The sequence below is a fragment of the Antechinus flavipes genome, chromosome 1 (assembly GCF_016432865.1).
Source record: "Antechinus flavipes isolate AdamAnt ecotype Samford, QLD, Australia chromosome 1, AdamAnt_v2, whole genome shotgun sequence".
NCBI lineage: Eukaryota > Metazoa > Chordata > Mammalia > Dasyuromorphia > Dasyuridae > Antechinus > Antechinus flavipes.
In genome coordinates this window covers 647,212,788-647,224,076 of record NC_067398.1, presented here as the reverse complement: position 1 = coordinate 647,224,076, position 11,289 = coordinate 647,212,788, and the positions used below count along the sequence as shown (strand labels likewise).

Genomic DNA, 11,289 nt, shown 5'->3' with positions numbered 1-11,289 from the left:
AAGAAGAAAAGATGAAGTCTGAGAAGACCAGGGAAGTTTCATGAAGCAATAGAATCATGGAGAACAACAGTGGTATGGGGAGAACCAAAACAAAAAACAGAAAAAAAGCCAAAATTTTTGAAATGGACACTGGAAAACCTCATGTATTTTAAACCAAGAGGGAAAAAATTGCAGTACTAGGATCAGAAAAACATTGTAGGCATTACTGGCCTTCCAGGAAAATAAAAAGGAAAGCTTAAAATCATTAGAGGAAAAATAAGAACACAGCCAGGAAATAATGGAAAGTATGTGCAATGTAACAGTCAATAAGATGCTCACAGACATTCTCATTTGAACTCAACAAGAAACATAGGCAACAATTTTTTTATATTTAATTTTTTTCTCAATTACATTTTTAACATTCATTATTAAAATTTTGAGTTTCAGATTCTCTCCCTGTCTCCCTCTTAATACATTTGAAGTTGTGTGAAATAATTTCAGATTAGCAATGTTTCAAAAGAAAACACCAAAAAAAGAATAAACATAAAATATTAAAAATATGTTTCAACTCATATTCAAATGCCATCAGTTGTTTTCTCTACAAGTAGATAACACTTTTGATCGTAAGTCTTTTGGAATTGTTTTGGATCATCATATTGCTGAAAATTAAGAAGCTGTTTATAGATGTTGCAAGGTTCTCCTGGTTCTGCTCTTTGTACTTTGCATCCGTTCATATAAGTCTTCCCAGATTTTTTCTGAAAGCATCTTGCTCATCATTTCTTATAGCCCAAAAGTATTGCATCACCATCATATACCACAAGTTGTTCACAATCCCCCAATTGAAAAGTCAACTAATGAGTACTTACATCACTAATCAGCTGTAATCTCTCTAACATCTATACCTGATAAGGTAATTGGACACAGGTGTCTTAGTGCAACAGAAAGGTATAACATCTTTAAATTAAATGGGGCCAAAAGTAAACTGAGTTCAGGGTGTCCTCAAATAATGCCCAGTTACATGTATGTCTTACCTTATTATCACATTTCATTGCCAAAGATTTTCTGAGAAGACTACAGGTGAGTGAATGGGTGGAGGTGATTCCCAATACAGAGGTGCTGGTGGTAAGGTATGAGTATTTAGAGTAGCAAACCTTAAATAGAAGAGAGGGCAATAGAACAGTTTTGATATCTCAATTGTCCAAGGGCCCTTTACCTTATGAGGGTCTCCTCAGGAAGTTATACCTTGATTCCACACCAAGTTTGTCCTACTAAATCTCTATTATGTGTGAGATTTACCTTTTGTTAGCAAGTAGGAAGAAGGAACTGCAATATAGAGAGGAATTGAGAAGAAAAATGAGATATTTAGGTATTGTGTTATAGTCATATTACTAATTCATTTTGACTGTGAGTCAATCTTTTTCCTCTATGGATCTTAGTTTCTAAATGAAAAATAAGAGAGTTGAAGTTGACAGTCCCTAAGTTGTTTTCTGATTTTGTAGGTCCTTAAAATTCTGTGAAAAGGGATTAGGAGAGTGTTAAGTCATCATGGGGACATAGGCTAAGGAGAGTCAGAAGGGGTGGTCCATATGACTAGAGAAAGTTATTTGGGAGCAAAGGGGAATAAATTAGTATTTGAATTATTGATTATTTTTAGTCATTATTAATTGTGTTCAATTCTTTATGAGCCTTTTTGGGTGTCAGAGGGAGTTTTCTTAGCAAATTGCCTGGCCCAGTACTCTACCACTGTGCTACTATCTGGCCTCAGATTTGATGGGAAAGGAAGCATCCTTCACTCTTGCTTTTATTGACAAAAGTTCTAGTATATGACCATTCCAAAAGATGTTGCTTTTGGTTTGAGATAGATGCTTCTTATGATATTTTTAGATGTCTCTCTATGATCATAATTTGTAATATTTTGACATAATAGATTTGTAATTTGGCAAAAGTTTTTTTTTCTGAAATTATTCAGAAGATTGTATGATTTTTGGATGTTTTGATTTTTAATGTAATTGATGGATTTCCTAATGTTGGACCATATTTGCATCCCTGGTTTAAACACTACCTTAAACATAAAGAATGATTTCTGGGATATATAGCTGTAATCTGTTTGACAACCTTGTTTCTTAAGGGGAAAAAGGTTACTGAGTCATTGAATTTGAAGGAAAAGTTGGTAGTGACAAAACAGCTTGGACATGGGGAGAGAGGAATCCAGGATGATTCCGGTTGTGACTCTGAAGAACTGGAAATAGTGTTGACTTCTATATTAATAAAGTAATAAAGAAAGTTTTGGGCTTAGGGGAAAAGAAAATGAATTCTATTTTAGATATATTGAGTTGAAGATATCTAGTTTGAGATACCTGAAAGACAGTTAAAGATATGAAACTGGAGGTTTCAGGTGAGAAAAGATAGATTTAAGAATCATCAGCATGAAGATGACAAATCCATGAGAGCTGATGAGATCACCAAGTGAAGTAGTCTAGAGAAAACCCAAATGAAGTAGTATAGAAAAGGAAGACAAATGGACCAAGGACAGAATCCTGAAGAGATTCTTTGGGCTTCCCATCAAGACCAATAAATCAGGAATTAAGAGAGAAGGAGGCAACAATAGTGAATCCAATGCCAGGAATCTAGTGCAATCTCACGAAGGCATATTTCAATGAGTTCCAGAAAACTGAAGGAGCTAGAAGAAAAATTGTAAACATTTCAGAGGTCTGACTTCCACCCATGTCTTCTTTCCAATCTATTCTTTCCAATGTACAATAAATCCCCATGAGGATAATCAAATAGAGGCATACAGAACTGCAATTATGTTTCAGTTTATGTCAGTTTGGGGGGGCATCCATTTCTATTGTGGGGATGGAAAAGTCTATGTTTAGGAAAGGTCCATTTTGCCCAAAAAAGTCCAAGGCACCAATAACTTTTATGATAAAATGAAAAGATCTCTTTTCAGTCACTCAGTTATCTATGATATTCCTGACTGCAATTCAATTGGTGCTTTTCCTTGGTAAAATCTTAATCGAAGGAAATGCAAGGGACAAAGTATTTTGGAAATTGATATCTTTACAGTCATGATTATAAACACAACTTCCAAGCATTCTGGCCCAGTTTATGACTTTTTTTCCTTTCTTTTCTTTGTTGATGTAGAAGATAACAGCAGCTGGATATGACAGGATTAGTTGATAAAGATTTTCACTGGAATTTAAAACTCATTAAGTTGTGGGTCAGCTCAGTAAGCTGCACCCAAGTTTACAGCTCCTCACAACAGCAGAAACATGATCCACAAAGCCAGACAAAGGACCAAGTGGCAGAAGGATCCCCAGTCACAACTTTTTCAAAAGAAGCTCATGTGGAACTTCTAGTAGATCTCCAAATAAGCCATTCCTCTCAGTTGTTTCTAAATGAAGTTTTCAAGGAAAACACCAGTAGCCCTCTCCACCTGAACTGCTGAGATTTCTACACTTCCCATGTCTTTGTTCATAATTATCTACAGTTGCTGGTTCTTTTGGACCCTCTTGTAATCCACAAAGTGAGCCTAATTCACAGCATAATAATCTTGATGGATATTGGGTGGCTTATGTCACAGATCACAACTTTCCAAAATTTGCAGAGCTTGAAAATGAATTCTTTTGGTATAGATGAAACATGGAGAATGAACCCTGAACTAACAACATTTGTAGACATTCTTGCAGCAGAGCTGAGAAAACTGAGACATCTCAGAGATTTTGTTATATGACCTTTGTCTTTCAGACCATGTGGAGTATCTTCTTAGGTAAGTGAGGCTGGAAACAACCTCACGAGCACCATTGAGAGAACATCAGTATTTCTTTTTCCATATCCCTTTCAACTATCATCATTTATCTGTTTTGTCATCTTGGCCAATCAGATGGATGCAGTATAGAACTGACCGATGATCTGCTTTTATTCCATTTCTCTTCTTTCTTTTCCTCACTCAGATCCCTAACATTGGATTTTTATTGCTTTAATTGCCTATCTATCCTCTCATGACAAAGCAATCTCCATATTTGGAGTTTACTTTATTACTAGTTTGTATTAGAGCCCCTGTTTACTTATGTAGTTTAAATATTTTTCACTAAACTCTGTGCTTTTATTCATGTTTAATCCTCTTTTGACTATTTCAGCTGAAAGTAAAATTCAAATGATATCAGATTCCCCGATCCATTCTCCATATTTGTAGAGACTTTTAATGTTTTAATATATAATATAATATTAATATATTCCTAGAATATATGCTCTCAAAGGCTTATCAGACTAGTCAGCCTGCCCTGATACTTTAAAAGACCCTGTAGTGTCCTTGTCTAGGCTCTTCTAGATTCATCTAATCATTAAATTCCTTATTTTCTTGGCATCTTACACACATCAGAATTCATGGAGCCTCTGATCAGCCTTGCTAGATTCTGAGCACATAGCTCAGTTAGACTTCTATAGAAGACCCTGCTATTAGTTCCTTGCAGTCACCATCTTGATATTTTGATAAGTCTGACCTGTGCTATCATCACAGTCTTAGCAAATTATGATCCATAGATCAGAGCCCTGGGAAATTATCTCTTCCTAAAAGGGAAGTTAAAAGGATTTTAGCAGTCTACTATTTGTTTCCATGTGAAATGCGAATCCTAGATTGGATGAATGTTTACTTCTAATCCTGGTACTTCTCTCTCAAATCTTCCTAAGCTTTCAGGACTGAGTTTTTTCATTTATTCATGACAAACTTCCCCAATTTCTTTCCTATAATCATTTTCCTACATCTCAGTCTTTTTTTGGTTACCATAAAAGGTTTATTTTGGGTGTCATTAAACAGACTATTTACCTTAACTTTTTAAAATCCCTAATATTAGCTAATTTCCTCATTGTCCTGTTTTGTTTCTATTCTGGTCCCTTACCTTGGGCATCACCAATATCTCCCATCAAAAGTGTAAATGAGTTCAACTCAGAAGGAAATCTAAAAGTTTGATAGTATTCCACAAGCAGGTAGGGAGTAGATCTCTATATTTTGGTATATAGATAACATCTTTCCTTTTTCATTAATTTTCAGAGGTCTACAATGCTCCTTGGAGAGTCTTCAACTTTCTTCCTGCTCTCTGTCAAAGAAAGACCTAACCTATCTCGCCCAGAGTCATCACAGCACCCATCTCATAAAGCTGGATCTTTCTGGCAACAAGCTAACAGGACAACTAGACTCTTAAAACTTTTAAAGTCAGCCTCAAAATCACTGAAGTGGCTGAATGTGACAAAATGTGGGCTCAGGGACACTGACTTTGATGAAATCTTGTCCTATCCATATTCCTGTATCAGGCTCTCCCATCTTGGGCTATATGGCAACCCACTATCTAGTAGGGCTGTATTTGTTTTTCTGGCGTCATGCCCACACAAACTGCCCAACCTGAGGGTAATATCACTTCCAGTTTTCCTAGATTGTTGCAGGAACCTACCCCAGCATGGTCCTCTTCCTGAATCATTAGAGTCTTACATTGTTACTGACAAGTTTTCCCCAGTCCTGAAGGAAATCAAGCAGATACAAAGCACAAGATACTACCATTGAGTTTGCTGCTGATCTTAGCTTTGACATGGGTGACTATTTTGACCTACAGTAATGGGTTGACTACTATGGGTGAGGAGAATCTAAGTACCATGATGATAATGATGATAGTTCAATTTCTTATTGTTATGAGAAACTTTTTAACATAATTTTAACCATGAAAGATGTTAAAATATACCAAATGAGAAATAAATTTCATCTAAAACCCATAGCATTTTACAAAGGAAAATAGTAATTGACAGACAACTAAGAAACAAATGTTTAATTACATAAAAAATTCTTTATATTTTTGATGTTTTTACATATAATTTAAATAAATGTCTTTTAAGGTATTGTTTAATTACATAAATATAACATGACTCATTGCCATTCTTTGTTAAACACATTTTTAGTTTTTGTCTAATACAAATAAAGCAGCTATAAATAGTTTTATAAAAATGGCTTAAATACATTTAACATAAAATCAGACCTAAAAATCAATTAATCAAAAAGGCAAAGAAGCAAATTCTAGAGTGGACCTCAAGAAAAACATTCAATCAAATAAACCTTTCCCAAAGTCAAATTATATCAGCCTTAAGAAATAATAGTGTCTATTGATTAGAGAAATGCAAATTAAAACAACTCTGAGATACTACTACACACCTCTCAGATTGGCTAAGATGACAAGAAAAGATAATGACAAATGTTGGAGGAGATGTGGGAAAACATTGCTGGTGGAACTGTGCATGGATCCAGCCATTCTAGAGAGCAATTTGGAATTATGCTCAAAAAGTTATCAAACTGCCCCCCTTTGATCCAGCAGTATTTCTACTGAGCCTATCTCCCAAAGAGATCTTAAAGAAGGGAAAGGGACCCACATGTGCAAAAATGTTTGTAGCAGCCCTTTTTGTAGTGGCAAGAAACTGGAAACTGAGTGGATTCCCATCAATTGGAGAATGGCTGAATAAGTTATAGTATATGAATGTTTCTTATAGAACAATAATATTCCATAACAATCAGCAGAAAGATTTCAGAGAGGCCTGGAGAGACTTATATGAACTGATGCTGAGTGAAATGAGCAGAACCAGGAGATCATTATACATGGCAACATCAATATTATTCGACGATCAATTCTGATGTACATGACTCCAACAATGAGATGATTGATGCCAGTTCCAATGATCTTGTGATGAAGAGAACCATCTACACTCAGGGAGAGGACTGTGGGAACTGAATGTGGGTCACAACATAACATTCTCACTATTTTTGTTGTTGTTCACTTGCATTTTGTTTTCTTACTCATTTTCTTTCCTTTTTGATCTGATATTTCTTGTGCAGCAAGAGAATTGTATAAATATGTTTACACATATTGGATTTATCATATATTTTAATGTGTATAAAATATATTGGATTGCTTGCCATCTGGGGAGGGAATGGGGAGAAGGAGGGGAAAATCTGGGAAAAAAAGTCTTTTATAAAGGTCAATGCTAAAAAATTTTATCTGTACAAAAAGCTTTTTTATAAAAGAAAAGAAATAGTAATGCCTTTATTGAGGTCTCAAAAAATTGAATTAACAACTATCAAGCTTATTGGAAAAGGGGTTCTGATTCAGCTGTGAATAGAATGAGATGGCTTGTGTAACCTGAAAGTTTTCAATTCTGTGGATGTTTCTTTAAAAATTTAGAAAGAAAATTGCTATATAATCACTTGAGCCTTTCACTAAGCCCGCAATTACCTGTACCAACTCAAAATAATGACAGATACCCCAAATTAAATCAACCACAAAAAAGGGGAACAAAGTTTTTGCAGAGAAACTAACGACCCAAGAAATCAGTATAGAATCCCAACAAAATAAATGTCATAATACAAAAAAGCAAAGTAAAACTCAAGATACAAAGAAGAATATATAATATAACATCTGTAAGAGGAAACACACATGCCACATGAATACCTAGGGCAGTTGAGAATCATCATAATAGATCTAGGGAGAATATGTAAGATTGGAAATTAGATGATGGGGGGAAAGAAATTTAGAAGACAAACATGGGAATTTAAGGTATAGAAAAGATGGGATCTGAGAGAGGCAGGGGGGTTTCATGAAGCAGCAGTGTTATGGAGAACAAAAGTGTTATGAGAAGAACCAAAACAAAATGTAGAGAAAGGAAAGAAGCCAAAACTTTTGAAATAGCTACTAGAAGGCCTCATTTATTTAAACCACTAGGGAGAAAATTAGAGTTTTGGAACCAGCAAAGCATTATGGGCATTATTTGTCTCCCAGAAAAATAAAAGGGAAAGCTTAAGATTATTAGAGAAAAAAATAAATAAGAATATGGCCAGGAAATACAGGAAAACAATAAAATGCTCACAGACATTCTTATTTGAATTCATCATGAAATATAGTCAACAATATTTTTACATTTAATCTTTTTCTAAATTACATGTAAACAAAATTTTAACATTCATTTGTTAAAAATTTGAATTTTAAATTCTCTCTCTGCCTCCCTTTAATCCTCTCTTTCAGAAGATAAACAACTTGATACAGATTATATTTGTGAAGTTATGTGAAATATTTCCATATTAACCATGTCTCTAGTGCCTTCAGTAGGGGAAATTTCTCAGACAATAGTCAAAAAAACAGGTACCTTAGAAATCTACTCCAATTCGTTCAAGGGAAGTTCCTCCAAATAGTGCCACTTCTGGTCAGGGATGCCCACAGTAGAGAGGGGGTCGAGCATGAGCATTCCTACAGGATCCTCATTAGACAAGCATTTCAATAGCATGGGAAAAGGATGAACTCTCTATCCAAAGTGGGGTGATTAGAGATAGAGCCATTAAACTGTATAAAGTTTGGTAGGAAACTACAAAAGATTTAAAGGAATGGGTCTGGCCAAAGTATGGAGTTTTGATTATCCTACTCAAAGAATTATAGAACTTCACTGAGCAATCTCTTAAAATTATGATGAATTGTAGAGGGCTGAAACTCTGAAAAGGTGTGCTTGAATCAGACAACAGAGCACTTAAAGCTAATTACCTATTCAATGTGAAATAATGGCTCTCTCTCTCTCTCTCTCTCTCTCTCTCTCTCTCTCTCTCTCTCTATATATATATATATATATATATATATATGTAGAAGTAGCAAAGGGAGGTCTTGTATGTTTAAAAAAAAAACAACCATTATCCTTTTAGAACTTCAGACCTTTTTAACTGGAGGAAAGATATCCCTAGATTTGATGAGAATCCCATTGCAGTGATTGATCAATTGAAAAGTTATCTTTCATAACTATAATACAACTTGGAGTGATGTTATAGGTCTCATGAAAACTCTATTATCTCTGGATGAAAGAGTGAATGTTCTCGGAGATAGACAAATTGTGGATTTAGAAGGTCAGGGGAGCTGTCCAATATAAGATCCCAAATGGAATCCTAATCAACCCACATAGTTTGTACAACTACAACAGGCTAGGAATAAGGCCAGCCTTATACTGGGTTGTAGAACTTTTTGCATAAAGACCAGAAAATTTCAGGAAATTTCAGGAAAGAGATGAGACCCCCTTGAGATTTTGTGATAAATTATGTAAGAGTGGAAAGCACTCTGCTAGATTAAATCTCTACCAATGGGATGCCAGGATTATGAAACCTTTGTTAAACAATGTTAAAATCAAGAAGTATTTTTTCAAGTACTTCCCAGGTTGGCACAAACAAACCATAGGGGAACTTAAGGCAAGTATGCAGTACATTTATGATGGGAAAGAGGCAGCTAAAGACAATGCTGATACAGGGGAGAAGCCTAGACATAGAGGCCAGCCTAAATCTCTGGCGAATGTTCAGACTTTTAGCTACCTAGCGCTCTTTTTCCAGACCCACAATTGAGGTAGCTGGGATTGTTTTTATTGCAAAAAACTAACAGAATATACTGTTCTAATTTCACATTAAGGAACCCTATCAGAATTAACATTACTAATTTCTTCATCTTAAAAAAATGTTAATTCAACTTCCTCCAATCAAGGATTCCTTATAAACTTTTTTGGAAATGTAAGTAACAGATAAAACATCAATATTGTTAAAAAATTCCTCTAAGCACAATTAATGTCCTGCCCACCAAAACATTCCTAATTGCAAAAGTCAATTTTGGAAGTTATAAATTGTCCTTAGCAATTCATTCTTGAGAATGAACCTCAAGAATAAGGTTCCTCCCCAGTTTTTTAAATCTGGAATTCTTGAGTCTCCAGACTTGCAGTCTCAGTCATCTATATCATTTGGTAAGGTCCTTCCTATTCTGCTTCTTCCAGGACTTAGTACGCACCTCTCTACTGCAAACTGCCATATTTTGTAAACAAGGCCATATTTTGAGGGGTTTTTTGGCTCTTGTCTCTACATGGTAATGGCTAAAGCTTCTGACTCTTCCTTGCAGCCATCCTTTTCCACTTTGAAAGAAGATCTTGCTTCTTTTATGTTTCCCATTATTCCACCTTATTCATCTTATGTTCATTCTTCATTAGTGCCCTCACATCTGCTTTTGGGATGAGGCAACTGGTCCCCTTTTTTTTCAATTTTCCAATTACTTTGTGCAATTTGTGGTGGATTTTCTGAAGGCAATCACTGTGGGACTCTGTGTTGTGAAAGCTGTGGGAAATATTTTTAAGATTGCTGTAAAAGGAAACCATAGAAGCCTATATGCTGCTTTAACAACAATTACTCAATAACTTTTGCTAACTACCACAGTTGTGCTGTATGTCACCTAAAAAAGTATCACTATGAGAACATGCATTTTAGAACTTGCAAGAATGTCTTCTGCAGAGCATTATAAAATCTTAATGAGACCTTGACTCTATCTTCTACCATCAATATCCTCTTACCATTGCCTTCTGTTCCAGCACGCATCTCCTTTTTATCATCATCCTCTCCACAAATGATTCCTAATCCATTTGTGGCTATACAAGTAATTGGAATTTTAAATCTTCATTTCCAGTCTCCTATTTTGGTTTTTGTTCCATCACCAACACCAGTGACTGAACAGTCTTATGATCATGGACTTCAATCTATTCCTCCATCTATTTCTTTTATGTCTTCACTCTCTTTGTTACAGCCATCAAAGACTGTAATCATTTGTGGAGAGGATGATGATAAAAAAAATGAGATGCTTGCTGGAAAAATATACATTTTGAATGGCCTATCTCTTCAGTGAATCAATTTGGATCATGTGAGAAAAATTACTAAACAATTCATAGCCATTAACCCAATAATCCCACTGATGAATGGCAAGGAGACAAATGAATGGAATATCCCAAAACAACAAAATATATATAGTAGCTCTCATTGTAGTAAAAAAAGAAACTGGAAACACGGCTAGGACCATTCACTTGTGAAATGGTCAAAGAAAGCATGATGAATGATTGTAATGGGATACAAATGGACTGTAAGTAATTGTTGACAAACGAAATTCAGGGAAACATGACAAGACATATGAATTAAAATAGAGTGAAATAAGCAGAATTAAGAGAATAATGTCTATAATGACAATACTAGGATCTCCTGGGGTCCCTTTGCTTGACAGATAATTTCACATTCTGTCCAATCATGCTATTTTTCTGTTTACCTACACAAAGAGAGAACTAGGATCTCTTTTTACACAGGCCTTGAAAATAAATTCTTATAATCCCTCATTCAGCTCAATGCTCTTGATTTCAAGGAGTTCACAGGAGGGCTTTCTTGTTGATTGGTTGTATATGAGCTCTTCTGATCTCTCCAGGGGACCCCAGGCTTTTAGGGGTAGATAT

The 11,289-nt window shown here is 35.2% G+C and overlaps 1 protein-coding gene and 1 pseudogene across 1 annotated transcript in view; both read left to right on the top strand.

Annotated features, from left to right (window-relative positions):
• Positions 1–11,289, top strand: part of LOC127544563 (uncharacterized) — a 236,115-nt gene that overhangs the window by 130,862 nt on the left and 93,964 nt on the right. The gene's annotated exons all lie outside the window — the stretch shown is intronic.
• LOC127547898 (leucine-rich repeat-containing protein 14-like) lies at positions 57–5,729 on the top strand (annotated as a pseudogene).